Genomic DNA, 19,429 nt, shown 5'->3' with positions numbered 1-19,429 from the left:
TAAATGAGTGTGATTTGGCTTTTGAGTTAGCCTTATGCTATCAAATTGAAGAGTGAAGGCTTATCATTGCAAGAGTAAGGATTAGAGATTTCTTGGAAGAGAACTTAAGACATCAAGGAAAAATGGGTTGTAATATTGTCTTCCCATTATTCATACAAAGTGCACCATTTTTCTCCTACAATGTGTTCAATGTTTTTATAGGTATATCAAAATTCCTTGATATTTTGGTTAGAAATGGATTGAATTAGTTTATATATTGTATGCTTTGATATTGTGTTATTTATGTCATTGAAGATTTTATTTAATGGATTGAAAGTGGATCATGATCTGAAGAAAACAAAAGATTGAAGACTTATTTTGGTCATTGGGTAAGTTTACCTTTTGATGATTTAATTATTATGAGAGAAGAATTAGTGTACTTTGTCTTGATTGTTAATAGGCTTGGTTTCAAAGCATAGGGATATTTTGTCCTGTCAATAGAAGGAGATTTCTTCAAATAACATCTCTCAATAAATTGAAATATTATTATCCCTAATTTGTATATGATTTTCCTTTTTCACTTTTAAAATTAAATATTTATTTATTATAATAATATAAATATGTGAATTTTAATAGTGTTATTGATTATCAGTACTTATAAACATTAACTGACCACAATTTAAATCGTTGTGTTAGTATATTTATGTTGTAACTGATGCAACACCTGTTATAGACATTTTTGGGCACTACAACCCCAAGCATAAATGTCCATAAGCCAAGGGCTCCTAAGTCCCTAAAGGTGTTGTTCCAACCCCTAAAAGAACAAGGTCAACTGATTACAGCTTCTCCCAGAAGTTCTGCATGAAAAATTGCTTAGAACTGGTCAAAACTAGACCATTTCACTTGCTCCATAGACAAAGTGCATTGCATCTCACCTAAATACACATAGTAGGCGTGTTGCATTTCAAAAAGCCCCTCTATGGGGTGCGATGGGCAAGAAGGGACAAATGGCAGTGTCAATCCGCGAGGTGGAGAGGCATGGAATCTTCCAGAAACTTCTCCTGTGACACTTGCCTCTCTGAATTCGACCAGGGATGAGTAAGAGATCATCACTCTCCAAGTGGAATCAAGAACTATCGGAGGGAAGACACTAATCAAATCACAAGCTGACTCATCTCCCTTGTAGACATCTATATATGGATCCTTCATCCCAAAGATCCAGAGGCTGGAATTTTGCATCTTGTAAGGAATTACTGTTGGTTTCTTGAGGCAACATCATAGTGTTGGGTGATCTAAGCTTTTCATGAGGTGAAGAAGGGCTTACCTGCTGAGAGGATGATGTTGGGTAAGAACAATTGGTTGTAACCCTCTTGACTCTTTCTTGATTATCAATAAAGCTATTCAATGTTTCCTCCATACTCTTGTGTGATTTATGTTTTATGCATTTGTATGGTCAATTTACATCTAATCCTAGATTGTTTATGATAATAGATCCATGTTCTTGTATAGTGTTAAGCTGCTTTGATTCTACAGGTACTCTGTGAAGCTAGGTATATAATAAAGCAAGTAGCAAAAGACTATCAGAAGAGAGATGAATCGAGCAAGGAACCAAGTGCAAGACAGAGGTTGGTCTCCTTAATTCTTCTCTCATCTATGTTTCATAAAGGAAAACAAAAGTAGTTTTACTTTGTTTGTTTCTAAGGCAGCTACCAGCCTTACTGGGATTAGCAGTTCTGCATAGAAACTTTTCCCTGTAGCAAAATGGTGACTCCACTGGGGAATGAATAGATTAATTGTTTATCTACATTTGTTTACTTTATAAACTTACGGACAGAGCCTGAAGTCAAGCCAGCTAGCCTTCGAACTGCATCTGCTATGCAAGTGCAAAGTAGATCAACACTGCTTCAGTCAATCTCTGGGTTTTGTTTATGAATTAAACAATTGATTTACAAGATTTCTAATTGCCCTCGTGGTGGCTCTAGTAACCTCCTTAGATCTACCCCTGTGATTGATTTACTGATTACCACTTGCTCGGCCAAAATCCCTGAACTGAACTGCAAACTGTGACCCAGAACCCAATCAAAGTCTCGTCCCTGGTCCAGCGCACTGTCTGTTCTGTTAATCTCAAATTCAGCGCACTTCCCGAGTACAAAAGGTGTGTTGCATTTCAAATTCACTGTGTTACAGGTGCGCTGATCAGACCAGGCATTGTTCCTAAATTTTGGTTTCTGTGTTCACTCTTTTCAGATCTATTCAAGAGTTTTGCTACCTATAAACAATACACCTCTGTTTTAAACCCCTTTCCTTGCTGTTATTCCACCTACGTTGTGCAAAGAATTGTAAATGTTTTTATGTATTTGTTGAGTCATTTTCAGTTCTCCTTTACAAAGAAGTAACGTAATTGTACTGTTGTTTCTTGATTTGAAAGTGTCGCAAGTGTCGTTTTCAGTCATAGAAGAGAATCTAATTGTTCTTGATAGTCGATTACCCTACTACTATTGTATTCGATCTGAATTAGTAGTTTTTCTAGTGTCGAAAGCAAGTTTTCATTTCCAAATCGCAAAGTGTTGTCATTGTCTTCATTTTGATTTTGAAAAGAGACTTGTTAGTAATTGTCGCTTTGAAAAATAATTCAGATTTGCACATTAGCTTTCTTTTTATCATTCACATATTAAGAAGGCTGAAAACAAATACATGCATGTGCATTTGCATTTATACTATTTGATTGGTTTGATTTAGGATAGTGCATATAGTGTGTGCTCTTTGCTCTTTGTTGAAAGAATATTGTTTCTCTTTCCTTAGTAGCTAGGATTTTCTTTGCACAAAGAAGATAAAACGATTGTTTATCATCTTAGATTGCATTTTAGGAATTGTACATCTACATCACGCGGTGAAACTGAAAGGCAAATTTCTTAAGCAAGATCAACTATAAAATAAATTTAATGAATCTAACAACGCTCTGGAAACTAACGCACAACATCTAGAAGTCTAGGCTAGAGACGTATTCGGGTGTCGTAAATCTTGGTAACTGTTGTTTTCACTATTGGTTGGGTGATTCCTCCACTTTGCGATGATAAGTGCCAGTACAAACTTGTGCTCCTGCGTACCGTTTGGTATATTATGGGAGACCACAATAGGCTTAATCCTTTATCCATAGGAAGCCGTGTCTACAGCCCTACTGATCGCAATGCACTGAACACAGCATTCGGGAAGATTGACTGTCGTACCGTAAAAAGTATTCTGTAGTTTTGCAATTGGTTTGGTAATCCCTCTACCTAGATTTCCAGAGCAGTCCCTTTCGTTCCTCTTCAAACTCCTTAACGGAGAAGTTCCATCTGAGCACTTGTCACTTCAGGCTCATTAAAAATCGAAGGCAACTAGAGTATTCTTTTTCTTTTTTCTCAACTCTTTAAAATTGAAAAAACAAGTTGTGTCAAAGCGTCTAAAATTTATTTTAAATGGAATAATCATCACCTTTCCTACGTTGGTCTTAGGTTAAGGAAAATGGAGTCCACCAACCAAGGAGTTCCCCTTGGAGGAAATCCCAGTCCCTTCTCCTCTTGGGGAGGTGTTGGTGCACCCCACATGGCCACATTGTCGCTTCTAGGATTGTCTATAGGCTTGCCCGTATGGCTTTTCTCAACCTCCGTCGTTCAGAACACTGCGATTCCTGAACAATCGAGTCAACAACTAGACAATTCCAAAGTTACCCCCCAACCCTCTACTTCGTCCAATTCTTCCTCTCCTCCTTCTTCTTTGCTTGATGGGGCTGGTAAAGCCAAAAATCAAGTACTTGAGAACAAGAAGGAAAAGAAGAAGAAAGAGAAGAAGAAGAAGGAGCCAAAGGTGAAAAGGGGTAACCAAGCGTCGTCTAGCGAAAATCCACACACTGCACCGACCGGGCCTAAATCGCCATGTGTCATTTGCAAAGGAGACCACTTTCATAGAGATTGTCCTTGCATCCCTCGGATCTTAAGGGACTAATCTCCTCATTTGCACAACTCGGTGTCGTCAACCTCTGATGATCATGTTGAAAATACACCGTCAACTAGTGAAAGTGAAGCCCTTGGACAGAAAGGAAAATTCAAATTTCCCTGTAAACTGTGTGAAGGCGATCATGCCATCCACCATTGTCCCTTCTTAGATGAGGCTAAAAGAGTTTTGGAAGACCGTCCGGTTTCACCGTTACGGCTCCCTCCTGGATATAAGAAACTCTTGCTGAGTCCGTCGCTAGTTGAAAATCTGGCTGACTCACCTAGGTGGTCAGCCAAAGTATCTATCACTGAAGAAAAACCATTTGAATCCATACCGAATGAAAGTCAAAAGGTCAAGGCGGCAGTTGGCCCAGTCTTGCCTTCAGAGGTTCCATCTTTAGATGATACAGTCACCGAAGAGAACAAGGATGACACCATCCAAATTATTTTCGTAAGCATAGACTCCGATGAACATGGGGGCAATGTACCCATTCCTTTACCACAAGAAGGAAGTTTGTCAGAGTCGTACCCGGTCGTCTATTCGGTCCGACCTCCAAGTAACCTAGTTGTTTCCTTTGACTGGAATCTACTAGGTAGACCCCGTTTGCCGGCTAGTGTACCATTCCGAATCATTGCTCAAATATATAGAATAGTTATGGCCGGTACCATCATAGATGAAGGGGCTTCTGTGAGTATCCTTTCCTCGACTACTTGGAAATCGCTTCGTTCGCCATCGCTTTTGCCTGAGATGAGAAATCTAACAGGCTTTGACAAAGGAAACAGTCGACCATTAGGGATCCTTCCTAATGTGTCCATAACATTGAGAGGGAAAACCATTCAAATGATAGTAATGGTAGTCCAAGGACCCCTGGATTATAATCTACTCCTTGGGCAAGACTATATTTATTGCATGGGAGCCATTGTCTCATCACTCTTTAGAGTAATGTGTTTTCCGCACGAAGGAAGAGTGGTCAAGCTTGTAGACCAGCTTTCATTCCCCAGTTCAAGCATAGAAAATAGTCATATACCATCCCTAAATGGTCTTTTCACACAAGGAATGTCTCATCCAACCCCAGTCCATCCACCTGATGAGCATGAGTAATTCGGTGGACATGACTGAAACCCAGGGGGCATGCACCCTGGTCTGCTTCGGCAGGAAAACTTCAGGTATAGAATAGGTTTCTGCGAGAGATATATGACTAGTCTGACACTCCTGTCCGTGGTTGGAAAAGGGGGTTAGACTGGAATAAGATTCCCTCGTCAAAGTTATGTGGGTAGAGGCGTCTGCGCCGCTCACCTTTTTCTATTTCGGTAGGCATCACTGAAGAAGTGTTTTGTTTGCGATGCAGATAGAACAATCTTTGGTAACCTAAAAGAGGTAAGCCTTTCCCGATAAAGCAAATGTTTTGTCGGTAGATTGAGGGGTGACCTTGAAACTCTATTTTATACCTGGGGGCATGCAAACCTTTTGGTCTGCAAGCGAAGAGCGACCATTTATTTTTTTAAATTTGTAGGTCCTATAACCCTTTAAACTTGTAGGATTGGTCGTTTCCTAACTTGCATAAAGAAAGGATGTGGGGCAAAGCTTTGGAAAATTTCCATTTTTACATATGAGACATCCTTATTTTGCGATTGGATTAATTGATCAGTTTTAACACGGACTTCATGCTCGTTAAAAAATAAACATAAGCAATGAGCAAATGTTTCCCCTAGCTTTTAAGCTCATTATAAAATGAACCAATTTCCGATAAATAACCGTCGTGAATGTAGTACTTCATCCTTTAAAGCCTTGGTTGCATTCTCATCATCACCTCCACCCTGTATTGGCTGATCATTCACCTCCATTTGATTGTTTACCCCTTTTGAGGAACAACTGCGAAGAGTGATCCTGTTAGACATCCTTGTAACACTGCAGTGATTGGAAAATTCCAAACCTTACCTGGAATCAACTGCTACCCAAATTTATCACTCGTTCCTCAAAGACGAGTCTCCTTTAAGCTCTTTTCAACTGACTCGTAAAATATGAAAAGATTGCCGAGCCATTGGCCTCTCCAGCTCATTAAAGTGAACGGAAATGCTATCCCTCCTTTAGATTTTAATCTTTTTGGACCTGAGGGATTATTACACAAAAAGATCGAGCGCTTGTTTTGTTCGGCTCGTTAAAAGTACCGAAACTACATCCCTTCTGTATTGTTTTATACTTTTTCGGACTTAAGGGATTAGATGACGAAAAAGGATTTTTGGAGTTTCCTTTACGTCCCTTTTCAAACTCTCTAAAATTAAAAAGGATCGAGTTATCTCTGTCGTTAAACTTGTTAAAACCTAATGGCGACAAACTTGTCCATAACAGATAAGAACGAGTTTCACTATTGCTAGGCTCGTTAAAACATAGTGATGGGTTTGCCCGAAGGGAAAATTATAGAACAAGAATATGTTATCCTCCTCAAGCTTGAAAAAAATAAAGAGCTACTAGTCAGCAATGACTGGGGAAAAATTGGGAAGAAAACTTGAAAAAGCTTTGTTGTTAGCAAGTCGTTCTTGAACATGACACTTTCACTCCGCATCCAAGTAGGGTTGGGTTGTTTCATTCACTGGTCACATCACCATGGTCACATCATACCATCCACATTTGGGGTTAATGCTACCAATCCATCTTGTCAGTGTCGCCGATATGTTCAAGAGAAGTCACTCAGAGAATTCACATATGTCTCACCCGCTGCAATACTTTTACGCTCCATCCTTTCATGACCACCACCCTGAACCTTATATCACCAGATCGTTTTCACCTCCATTAAAATCATTTGCTCCGTTTTGTGTCATTGATGTGGGATTCATTAAGGCCCTCCTATGACGTATCGTTTCTTGTCGACATCAGCTCATTATCCAAAAGTCGATCTAGGAACACCCCTTTCAGTACTTTGAAGCTTGCATGCCTCAATGGCAAGTTTCTCACTTCCAGCGACAGGTTCACATCAATGACCTTCGACCGAAATATTTTGCGTGGTGTTCGACACCAAGTCCTTTATTCACACCATGTGAATTGTACTACAGTACCTTGAGGATCATTATCATTATCGGTGATTCCTCTCGCACCTGTTAACAGCTTACATCATTGGCTGGTAATCAGGTAATGTCTTTCCATGTTCAACTCCAGAACATCTCTCACATGGATCGAATTGTACTTTGAGTGAAGATCAAACGAGATTGAAGACCTCGAATCTAGTTTCATCCATCCGGGCTGCGATATATATTCAGGAAAATAAAGACATCAAATGTACATCATTGCTGCATAGATAATCATCCAATCTAAGGGATGATGGCTCTACCAGAATCATCAGTCTACACTCAGACGATTGTCTGTCCTATGTACATGAAAATGGATTTATAAAGCTGAGCATGGGAATTCCTGCCTCAGCTAGATCATGAAAATATTGTGAAGATAATGTATTGTATTGTATCTTATTACAGGTCTCCTTCCAGCATGAAAGAACTTTGGATCCTCATGATAAAGCATTTCACCCGACATCAAAAAAGATTAACGACCTCATGCTTTAAGGGGCAACTGTTATAGACATTTTTGGGCACTACAACCCCAAGCATTAATGTCCATAAACCAAGGGCTCCTAAGTCCCTAAAGGTGTTGTTCCAACCCCTAAAAAAACAAGGTCAACTGATTACAGCTTCTCCCAGAAGTTCTCCATGAAAAACTGCTCAGAACTGGTCAAAACTAGACCATTTCACCTGCGCCATAGACAAAGTGCATTGCATCTCACCTAAATACACACAGTAGGTGCGTTGCATTTCAAAAATCCCTTCTATCGGGTGCAATGGGCGAGAAGGGACAAATGGCAATGTCAATCCGCGAGGTGGAGAGGCATGGAATCTTCCAGAAACTTCTCCTATGACACTTGCCTCTCTGAATTCGACCAGGGATTAGTAAGAGATCATCAATCTCCAAGTGGAATCAAGAACTATTAGAGGGAGGACAGTAATCAAATCACAAGCTGCCTCATCTCCCTTGCAGACATCTATATATGGATCCCTCATCCCAGAGATCCAGAGGCTGGAATTTTGCATCTTGTAAGGAATTGTTGTTGGTTTCTTGAGGCAACATCATAGTGTTGGGTGATCTAAGCTTTTCATGAGGTGAAGAAGGGCTTACTTGCTGAGAGGATGATGCTGGGTCAGAACAATTGGTTGTAACTCTCTTGGCTCTTTCTTGATTATCAATAAAGCTATTCAAGTTTTCCTCCATACTCTTGTGTGATTTATGTTTTATGCATTTGTATGGTCAATTTACATCTGATCCTAGATTGTTTATGATAATAGATCCATTTTCTCGTATAGTGTTATGTTGCTTTGATTCTACAGGTACTCTGTGAAGCTGGGTATACAAGAAACCAAGTAGCAAAAGACTATCAAAAGAGAGAGGAATCGAGCAAGGAACCAGGCGCAAGACAGACGTTGGTCTCCTTAATTCTTCTCTCATCTATCTTTCATAAAGGAAAACGAAAGTAGTTTTACTTTGTTTGTTTCTAAGGTAGCTACCAGCCTTAGTGGGATTAGCAGTTCTGCATAGACACTTTTCCCTGTAACAACACCCTCCAAAATTTTTGCTTGCAATCAAATTTCAGAGCCTTCTTTAGTATTTTTCTTGATTGTTACAAACACTCAAGCTCATTCCATGAGATTTCTTGAATTCCTTTGTCACATTTTTCTTATTGGATTAATTGTCATCTTTTGTCATGTTTCACTATTATGTAATTTTTGTGAGCCTTTCTAGTGGTTTTGAAGATCGGTCTTTGTGTATATGAGTTTTCCTAAGCATGTAAACATTCGTCGCACTCATAAACAAGGTCCAGAACATTGTCTCACAAGTGTTGTCATGGTCGTCCCAAGGTCTATCTTAAGTGACGCACTTGTCACATCTTCTCATGAGGTAGTCGCAAAGACGAGAATAATTTATTTCTTTTTTCCAATGATCAATGTTTTCATGTCATCAAAGTATGGTAAGTGTGTGATCACAAGTCAACTTCATCATGAGTCCATCCCCCTTCCCACACTTATCCATTTTCGGGAAACATTCCCAATTGAACAACTTAGCTTCACCTGGCCCTAACTGAGTTACGCACTGTGCAGTCTCATCCCTCATGGATGTGACCTTGATGCTTCGAACTCTGCAGTGCATAGTCACTAACCTCTAGGACTATTGTTACATGCAATTCTAGAGCCTAACAACCTCTCTTAACCTCCAGGATTGCACATTTGTGCCTCTCAGTCTGCCTTGAACTGTGCACTTCAGACCTTTGACCCTCACAATTTTCCCTTACTAGCTGGAACTACCCAATGTGCAAAGATCCCATTTTCCATTGGCTTCCAACACTGCATAGATGCTTCGTCCAGTTCCCTCCACCCAATTGGAGCCCACTACCTTCAAAGCCTGTGCGGATTTTCCCTTCAGGCCTCTTTGTTCCTCAGTCCCCCTTGCCTCTTGAAATTGCATAGTTTTTCCTCCCAGGGACTCATCCCATAGCAGCCACGCCTTGCTTGAACTGTGCCATTTTGTCCCTTAGTGAGCACCACACAAATTTTCTCCTTAGTGAGGACTATGCAAGAACAATATTGCATCTAAGCCTGACCTGCTCTCTGCATAGTCTCAATTATTAATCTCTCTCCCTAGCACTTGGAACTACGCAATGTGTAGTAACTGAGCCCTTTCTCCCATTTTGTCACTTGTCCCGACCTGAGTTCACGAATAATAATGAATCATCTTAGAGTAGGGAGTTTTCATATTGATGTCGTCCCTTCATGAGTGAATTGCAGGAACGACTACACTAACAAATCATGGCTAGATGATAAATAAGAAGGAGAAGGAGGGAAGCATGCCTAAAGACACACTTGTAGCTAGAATTATGAGTAGACATATCAAGACCAAGGAAAGGGACACAAGTTTTGAACCACCTTTCAATACTGAAGATCATTGAAGACCCTGCATCACCAAGCTATGTGGAGGACAAGAGAAAGAATATACAGGAACACATCTAGCACTCCGTAGCAATAGTGACTTACCATTTCCACATCATCAAGCAAGTCCATGTTAGTAGTTTCTTGTGAAGTCATTTCATGGTTTCTCATATGCGACATCACTAGTGTAGACCATGTATATTGTAATCAAATATATTGTAAAGTGGAAGTCCAAAGGAAACACATGAATATGAAGAGTCATATAAGTTGAAAAGTCATAGCAAGTTGAATAGTCATGAGGGTAGTCAAAGAGTCACAAGGGGGAAGCATGAATCCTTGGTTATATATACCCCCTCATTGTATGAGTGAAGGACTTTTCACCTTGGCTCCTCTCGCAAGGCATTAGAGAGATCAACTAGTTCTTTGAGGAGCAAGGAGGGGTTGTAGTGTCCCACTACTCGGGCTAGTGATGTATTATGTAAACATGTGTCTTGGAACTTTTTCTTAATAACATAAGCCATTTAAGGAAAAAATGTTCTTCACACATGGACTACGAAAGCTTGTAAGACTATTATGTGGATGTTTGTATTTCATGTTTTCTATAGGTATTAATGCACGGGTGATTGTGGTTGAGATACCCTCAAGGATATTCCTGGGATCCTTGGTAGATAGTCAAATTAGCTTCAACTGGCCCATAGATACATGCACAAATCTGTATTAGTGAAATGATAACCAAAGTAAGAAGGAAGACTGTTATGTCAGATCTTGGTATGGTGTTGCTGGATAATGCAAAGAAGCGGAGTGGAAGACCCCTCAGCTAGCTCCTAGATAAATACCTACAGATAAACAAGAGGAGGCATAATATCAAAACAAATAACTTTGACAATCAAGACAATAATACATAAGGATAACTAACTGGGTATATCTAAGCTACTTATAATCATTAGCGTTGCACAAATATGTAAATAAATCACAATACCAATACCATGGAGTGGACAACACAACTGCAGGTCTATATTAATGATAGGAAAGAGTGATTACAACCATCATTTACATTAAGCTTCCCTTACTCCTGCAACTCCTCTCTCTCTCTCTCTTGCTTTCTCTCTCTTCTTAACCTCTTGAAGATCCAATGTCTAATACAAGCTTCGACAGTCAATAGGAAATCCTTTCAATACTTTCGACCTTTTTCATAGTGGGCCTAGCCTCAAATATATAGCATGAGAGGACAAACCTTGAAAATTATTTCATGAGTTATTTTGGGAAAAAATTGAGATATTTCCATGCTTTATCTCTCTTTCCCTATTTGTAGACTCTGTTAGGAATAGAAATTCCTTAAACAGGTCGAATCTGGATGTTTCCCAACTTAATGGGCTGACATATGAGTGAATAAAGGGATATTATTCGGTCAACATACTCCTATGACCTCTAGAAACTCAATAAATTTGACTAATACACCCACTAAGGAAACATAGAGAGCTACCATAGGCACTAACACACCTGATGCATGGCTAGCATGCTTTATAAAGCACCTTTCTAGTTCCTAGAGAGCATTAGCATGGAAAATATGTCTGTGAACTTGGTCAATATTTCAGTCATCTTTCCCTTCTCCTCTGAGATGATGAGGAGGTAATTTGATTGTGTAACACATGCCCCCTAAAGTGTGAGATCGGACACAGATATGATGGCCAAAATACTTTATAATTGGCATGTTCTTGGAAAAAAGAGAGATTATCAGAGCTTTAGGACTACGAGAAACCTAATACAACACACACACACACACACACACACACATATATATATAATTTAAAATCATGTCCTGATTTGGGCATTCCCACGCTCAGTAGCTACGTCTGAGTGATTTCTCAATAAAGAGATATGACGATCGTGTCCACCAATAAGCCCAAAGTGGATTTTGTGTCATAATAAGACCATTATGATGAATTGTCTCTAAAAAATACTATGCGTAGCTTGGGAGAGGAAACAAGGTTGAGTGAGGTAAGCCTCTACCCAAGGTCTTGATCGCAACTTCATCTTAACAACATATTTCGATACATGTGAATAAAAGAGTTGAGGTTGAACATGTACGAAATCATTTGATTACCAGTCAATAATGAAGACTGTTAATAGACACAAGGATGGTCACTGATAATGATCATGGTCTCCAAGATGCACAGTATAATCTAACGAGTGTTGGGTCAAGGAAAAGGTATGTTTTCTCCTCGTAATAGATTAATTAAGAATTTGTCTTCATGTGTTTATCTTCGTTGTAGGAATAAATCTAGAAGTAACAATAGTAGAAGCTAGGTAAAATCGATTATTAACAAATTGGATAAATTTGGCAAGAAAAACTAACTTTCACTATCTTTTTATGTAGGGACATAGATTGGATGATTGTTGTTCAAATGATAGACCAACAACAACCAGGAAAGGAAAAGTACAACGTCTTGAGTAGGAGGGACAGTGGAAGACTAGGAGGACTAATGCTATTATGTGATAAAATCAGATCGAGGGTTGTGAAATCCTCAGGATCCCCTAATCCTGAGGATTCGCTTCTATCCATTTAATTTTACAAATGTTATATAAAGCCATGAGGTGAATTGAACAACTAGTCAGGAGTTTTGAGATTGTAACTATTTTTTTTGAACACAGATATTTTCATACTATGATGTTGTAACTCTGTTACTAATTTTAATGAGGAAGATTGTGTTTCATCCATAATCATATTTTGAATATCTCTCAGCGGGGACTTCTGGAGACTTGGGCCTAGTCAATAGGAGATTTGCTACTTCAATTGTGTTATAATCATTTCCGTTTATTTTTATAATTGTTCATTACTATTATTTTGTAAAGTTAGCACTATTATGATTGATGTGAGGGTTGATGATTCTGGTTTGTGTTGTTGTTCAGACAAGACTCTAGATTTAGATGTGTGTTACGTTTGCGTGATAATCTTTATCAAATTGATTATGTTGATTTAATATTTTTATTGTTGTTCATTCTCACATATCTTAAGGTTATAGTTGATTGATTTCCATGAGATGTTTATCTAGTTACTTGTTGATTCGATTGTTGTAGCTTTGCTTCATATCAAATGAATTATTGTCAATATCAATTAGGTTGCTAAGAGTGATTCTTTATACTTTCATTCTGATTCAGTTACTTTTAGAATAGATTAGGTATATTTGAGAATGTTCTAAAGGTTTCTTTCATAATTATTTGGATTGAACTTAGAGAAATAGATATTAATGATTGAAATGATTCCAATCATTTCATTATGGATTTACCTCTGAACTCACTGCATATACAATGCTAACACTCTTGAAATAAACAAACTTACCCTGGGTTGATGATCAATGTAGGTATTAATATTTCTTTTAATAAGACATATTAGTGAACCAACATTTTGGCATCGTTGTCAGGGAGTGTTTCATAGTGATTTCTTTTCATTTTTCTGTAAAAGAATTGGGTTTTAAAAATGTGAGGTAAGAACCTGCGTAACCAGCAAGTAAATTTCTCTCTCTTCAGCCTGCTTTTCAAAAATTGCATGGAGGTTAAATAAGAATAGGTTGTTTTATGAATGGCGAGGAATAAAAAGATAGAAAAAGACCAGAACCCCCTACCTAGATCAACAAAACCCAAGGGATTGGTGAACCTTGGGAGATCAAATTTTATAGAAGAAATCATGGCATCAGAAGGATTCTGAACTATCTTTGGAAAAGTCCCTATTGTAATCCCTCAGGCAGCAGGCTCACCATCTCCAACTTACGCTAAGATTCATAGCCAAATTGGAGGATCTAAACATAGATTTTAGGTTACAACAAATTTACACTTTGATCCTCTACAAGAGGGAAAATCGTGCAACTTAAGAGAAGGAGAGGGAGAAACTAGTGGAACTGCTAAGGTAGGACCATAGTTGCCTGAATGAGGATCTCCTATGATGCCAGATCTAGGCAGTGCTACAAAAGCAACTCAGATTGGGAATCCTCCTCTTACCCGAATAACACCGCCTGAAATCCTCGAAGGATATTGGCACATTTTTGAGCAAATGGAAAACCATGTACCTCAAGGTCAGACCTCGACATTGGAATATGCCATAGTCGACCAAGTGGCCAATGCCCCATTGAAATCTATTCCCTTGAAAATCATCCCAAATTTTCATGGGATGATCATAGAGGATTCGGATGGCTTCTTATTTGAGTTTGATGTCCTCTGCAGAGGGTTTGACTATACCACCGACCCTCAAAAATAAAAACAATTCCCATCTACTCTAAAAGGAGAAACTTTGAGGTGGTTCGTGGGTTTAGGTGGACGTGTTATTAACTCTTGGGATGACATGAAAAATTATTTCCTCACAAGGTACCAAGACTTTTTCAAGACTAGGGAATTAAAAGATGAAATCTTTAAGATGGACGAAAAGGATAATGAAACTCTAGAAGAATTTGTCAAACAGTTTCACTATAATTTGCATAGATCCCCTCAGACCACATTAGCTAAAGAACTCCTGAGAGCCATCTTAATTAGGGGAATTAATTAATAATGGATAGAAACTCTCATTTTGATGGGGAAAGGAGATATTTCTCAAGAATATTATGATGAAATCATTCTCTTGTGTATCAGGTGTTTGCGAGGTAGCAAACTCACCATGTGAGGAAGTTGAGCTCCTACGACAAGAGGAAGCAAACTGTATAGTGGAGGCATAACAAGAATGGAAATCTGTAACCTCCTAGAAGACTTCAAGACAGACATCCTGGGCACCCTTACAATGTAGTTTGACATCCTGTAGTCTAAATAAAAACAAGCCGTAGCAGAACAGAACTTGGTCATTTTTTGCCCATGCTGTCGAAAGAAGCACAGCCAGTGGGAGTGTCCATTCGACATGGTCCAGTCATGTGCTATCTACACCAAGGACCACACCACCAAGCAGTGTCTATCACTTCTATTCCTTAAAGTAGTTTTCAAAGAAGCAGAAGAACATATAGAACCAATGTATTTGATGAACCAGCGTTGATAGTGGCAAGCCAAACCCACAGGTATGTCACAAGACATAGCCCAGTTCTTCCTTCTTCATCATTTAATCAGCGACAGAATTTCGGGGTAGCATGGAAAGGCCAATCACCTTACTCGAATTGGCAATCCCAACCATTTCCTATGACACCTTGTCCAACTTAGTCCTTTTTGGGTAATGGCTAGCCGAATTCTCCTTTGACTCTTGTTCGGAAAGTTAATCCATATCCATCCCAGTGGCCTATCCCTACTTCACAAAATCTGAACTCGTTTCCAAATCCACTGTGACCTTTAGGGATAACCCATACGCCTATGGGGATGGGAACTCAACCTCAACCTACATTATCAGCCCCATGTCCATTACACCAAAATCCTCAACCCCTTCTCCATCCCCAATTTCCATCCCAGCCAAATCCAAATCCCAATAATAGACCAATTCAGTTGTTGCAAATTGTTGAAAGCTCAGACTATGAGATTGAATAAAAATAATGCAACGAACTCAGACTAAGATCAAGATGCATTACCACTTCTGAGGAAGATAAAGACCAACCATCAATTAAGTTAAAAACCCCACCTTTACATACACCATCGACTATGACTAACACAGAAATAAAACAAGGAGAAGATACAATTCAGCATAAAGACCCTGAAAAACTCATAGTTACTTCTCCCCTGTGCCCTAAAAGATTAACAATACCTAAACTAGTTTTTTATCTAGACTTTGATCTTGTAGGGGAGCTGAAAGATATTTGCATTAAAATTCCTCTCCTCCAGGCCATCCAAGACATTCCTATTTATGTTGCAACAATTAAAGAGCTATGTGCAAAAAATTCTGTGAGGAAAGCAAAAGTTCCATCCACCATTCACGTTGTAGTGACCTTGTCTGATTTTATTTTGGGAGGGGAATCTCTGATAAAGGATGAATATCCTGGGAATCCCATAGTCATAGTTCAAATATATGGCCGCTCCTTTCCAAACACACTAGTTGATTTGGGTGTAGCCATTAACATATTAATAGCAGAAACCTGTAAGACACTTGGTGTTACAGCTTTGGAACCAACCACCACCCTACTAGAACTTGTCGACCGTTCGGTGGTGAGACCAGAAGGAACTTTATAGCATATTACAATTTATATTGATTCATGGGAGTATCCAGTAGATTTTCTTGTGAGTCAATTATATTGGCACCCTTTGACTTTGGGCTGACCTTGGCTAGCAACAATTGATGCTTATATAGGTTGTCGAGAAGGTAGCATGACCATTGCTAAGAGGGATGCTACAAAAAATCTTATTTTATATCCTCCTACCAAACCAAGTCGTCCCATTGTAAAAATACATAAACAACCACCTGCATACCTAGAAGAAAGCATTCGTTCACCGCTTACAATAGCATAGGCACTTGAATTCAAGAATTAGACTGAAGATGGTGTAATCAATAACTTTATTAATCAGCCAGCGAATATGAACAATGTCAAATGTAAAATGTTGAAATAAATTATTGACAATGAAGCCTCAGAAGACCCTATGAAATATATTAATGATCAGCATACCCATACAACTGCGGTTCATAACAACAATCCTATTGAAATTGAACCAGGCAAGGTCTTAAACATTAATGATACTCGGACAGTGACCAACGGCAAAATGTCATTCAGGTCCTACCAAAATATAAAGGGGCTTTTGCCTGGGACTATATAGACATGAATGGAATAGACCCAAATTTATGTACAAATCATATCTACACTGAAAAGGATGCTCTTCCTATCCGACAACCTCAACAAAGATTGAATCCACACCTCAAAGATATTGTAAAAAAAGAGCCACAGAAGTTGTAAGATGTGAATTTCATTTATGTTATTTCGAATAGAAAATGGGTCTCTCCACTAGTAGTTGTTCCCAAGAAAAATGGTAAGTGGCATATCTATGTGGATTACAAGGAATTGAACAAGGCGACATAGAAAGATCAATTCCCTCTTCCATTTATTGATTAAGTCCTTGATACTCTAGTAGTGTTATAGACATTTTTGTGTCTTACAGCTATAAGCATGAAATGTCCATAAACCAAGGGATCCTAAGTCCCTAAAATTGTTGTTCCAGCTCCTAAAGAAACAAGGTCAACAAATTACAGCTTCTCCCAAAAGTTCTCCACCAGAAACTGCTCAGAACTAGTCAAATCAGGATCATTTCAGCTGCTCCACTAGCTAGCTACGTTGCAAAGCACCCAAATACACTGGCTAGGTGCGTTGCAACGCACTTGAATGCACTACCAGGGTGCATTGAGTGGGAAATGACAAGTGGCAGAGTCATTCCACGAGGTGGAGAGACAATGGAAGCTTCCAGAATCTTCTCCAATGACACTTGCCTCACTGAATTCGACCAGTGACGAGTAAGAGGCTCTCAGTCTCCAAGTGGAAGCAAGAAATGACAGAGAGAGGCCACTAATCAATTCATGAGCTGACTCATCCTCTTTGCATACATCTATATATGGATCCCTCACCAAGAGATCCAGAGGCTGGAATTTTGTACTTTGCAGAGAATTGCTGTTGGTTTTGAGATAGATATCAGAGTATTAGGTGATTTATGCTTTGTTGGAGGTGAAGAGGGGATTCTATGCTGGGAGGTTGATGCTGGATCAGGAATCATTGGTTGTAACTCCTCCTGGATCTTCTTGTTTTATCAATAAAACTATTTGAGTTTCTCCTACATGCTTGTATATCATTGATGTGTGTTATAGTTGTATGTTTAGCTTAAATCTGATCCTAAGCTTTTTATGAACATAAATCCATGTCTTTGTGTAGTTTCCTTCTTCTGTGATCTTGCAGGAACTTGGTGACGCTGGGCAAGTAAGGGAGTAGGTAGCTGGAAGCTATCAAAGAGAAGAGAGAGATTGGATCAAAGGACTAGCGCAAGACACAGGTTGGTTCATCCTATTCCTCTTCGTTTATAGTTCATAAAGGAGAATACAAGAGTAGTTTTCCCTGTTTGTTTCTGAGGTCTCTGTCACAACCCAGTGGGATAGGGTCGTTCTGAATAGACACTTTTCCCAATAACAAAATGGGGACTCCACTGGGGATCGTGTCTAGCTAGTTTGTTTGTGTTTCTCTGATTGTTTCTCTCATAAACTTAGAAGTAGCGAATCGAACTGCATTTGCCATTTACAAATGCAAAGTAGACATCTGCTACTCTAGTCCATTCACTGGATCTGTTTATGATCTGAACAGCTGATTCACAAATGATCTGATTACCCTTTGTGATAGCTCTTAAACCTCTTTTAAAATCAACCCTTTGATTGTGCATTACTGATTGCTTTTACCCGGCCAAAAACCATAGATTAAACTGCAAACCGTGACCCAGAACCCGGACAGAAATCTCGTTTCTGCCCCAGCGCAGGCTCTGTGAAGAGACTCTGCATTTCAACGCAGTTCCTGAGAGGGCTACCTACGTTGCAATCCAGTTTCTCTGTGTAGCAGGTGCGTTGATCAGCTCAACCCTGTGCAGCTGAGGTTCTTTGCTCACTTTTTCCAGTTTTGCCTCTGATTTTTGCAGCATGTGATCAGTGTGTGTGTCTGTTTAAAAGCCCCTTTTCTTTGCCTTAATTCTGCCTCAGCTCTATAAAAGAAACTCTATTTGTTTTTGTGTGTTTGTTACGTCATTTACGGTTTCCCATTGCAAAAGTAGACTAGTCATACTATCGTCCTTGGATTTAGATCTGTCGTAAGTATCGGTTTTGATCTTAGGAGAAAGTTTATTTGTTGTTGACAGTCGATTATGTTTTTACTTTTGCCTTTGGCTTGAATTTGTGAATTTCTAGTGTCGAAACAAGTGTTTACTTCAAAATCATACAGTGTCGTAATCGTCTCTACCTTTTGATTTCGAAAAGAAGCTTGTTTGTGTTTTTCACTTGAAAGCGAAGTCAAATTTGTACAACAACTTTCTTTTTAGGCATCAATATTAAGAAAGTGAAAAACAAATACATGCACATGTGCATTTGCATATTGACAGTCTGTTTGGCTCGATTTAGGAAAAGTGCATTTACAGTGTGCTCTTTGCTCTTTGAGAAAAGATTGTGTCTTTCTTTTCCCCTTGTAGCTAGGATTTTCATTTCTGAAAAGAGATAAAATCTTGCTTATCATCTTTAGATTGCATTTTAGGAATTACATCTACATCTCGTGGTGAACCCAAAAGGCAAACTTCATAAGAAAGATCAACCTAAAATAAATTCAATGAACTTAACAACGCTTTGTAACTTAATGCACAACATTTAGAGGTCTAGGCTAGAGACGTATTCCGGCATCGTAAAGCCTGGTAACTGTTGTCCTCACTGATGGTTGGGTGATTCCTCCACTTTGAGACAATAAGTGCCAGTACAGACTTGTGCTCCCACGTACCGTCGAGTATATATTGGGAGACCCCTATAGGCATAAAACCTTTATCCATAGGAAGCCATGTCGGCCGCCCTACTGATCGCAATGCATCGAACACAGCATTCGGGAAGATTGACTGCC

The sequence above is a fragment of the Pinus tabuliformis genome, chromosome 2_1 (genome assembly GCF_031772625.1).
Source record: "Pinus tabuliformis cultivar Carrire ecotype Pingquan chromosome 2_1, CPIR1, whole genome shotgun sequence".
Lineage (NCBI taxonomy): Eukaryota > Viridiplantae > Streptophyta > Pinopsida > Pinales > Pinaceae > Pinus > Pinus tabuliformis.
This window is presented reverse-complemented; position numbering follows the sequence as displayed.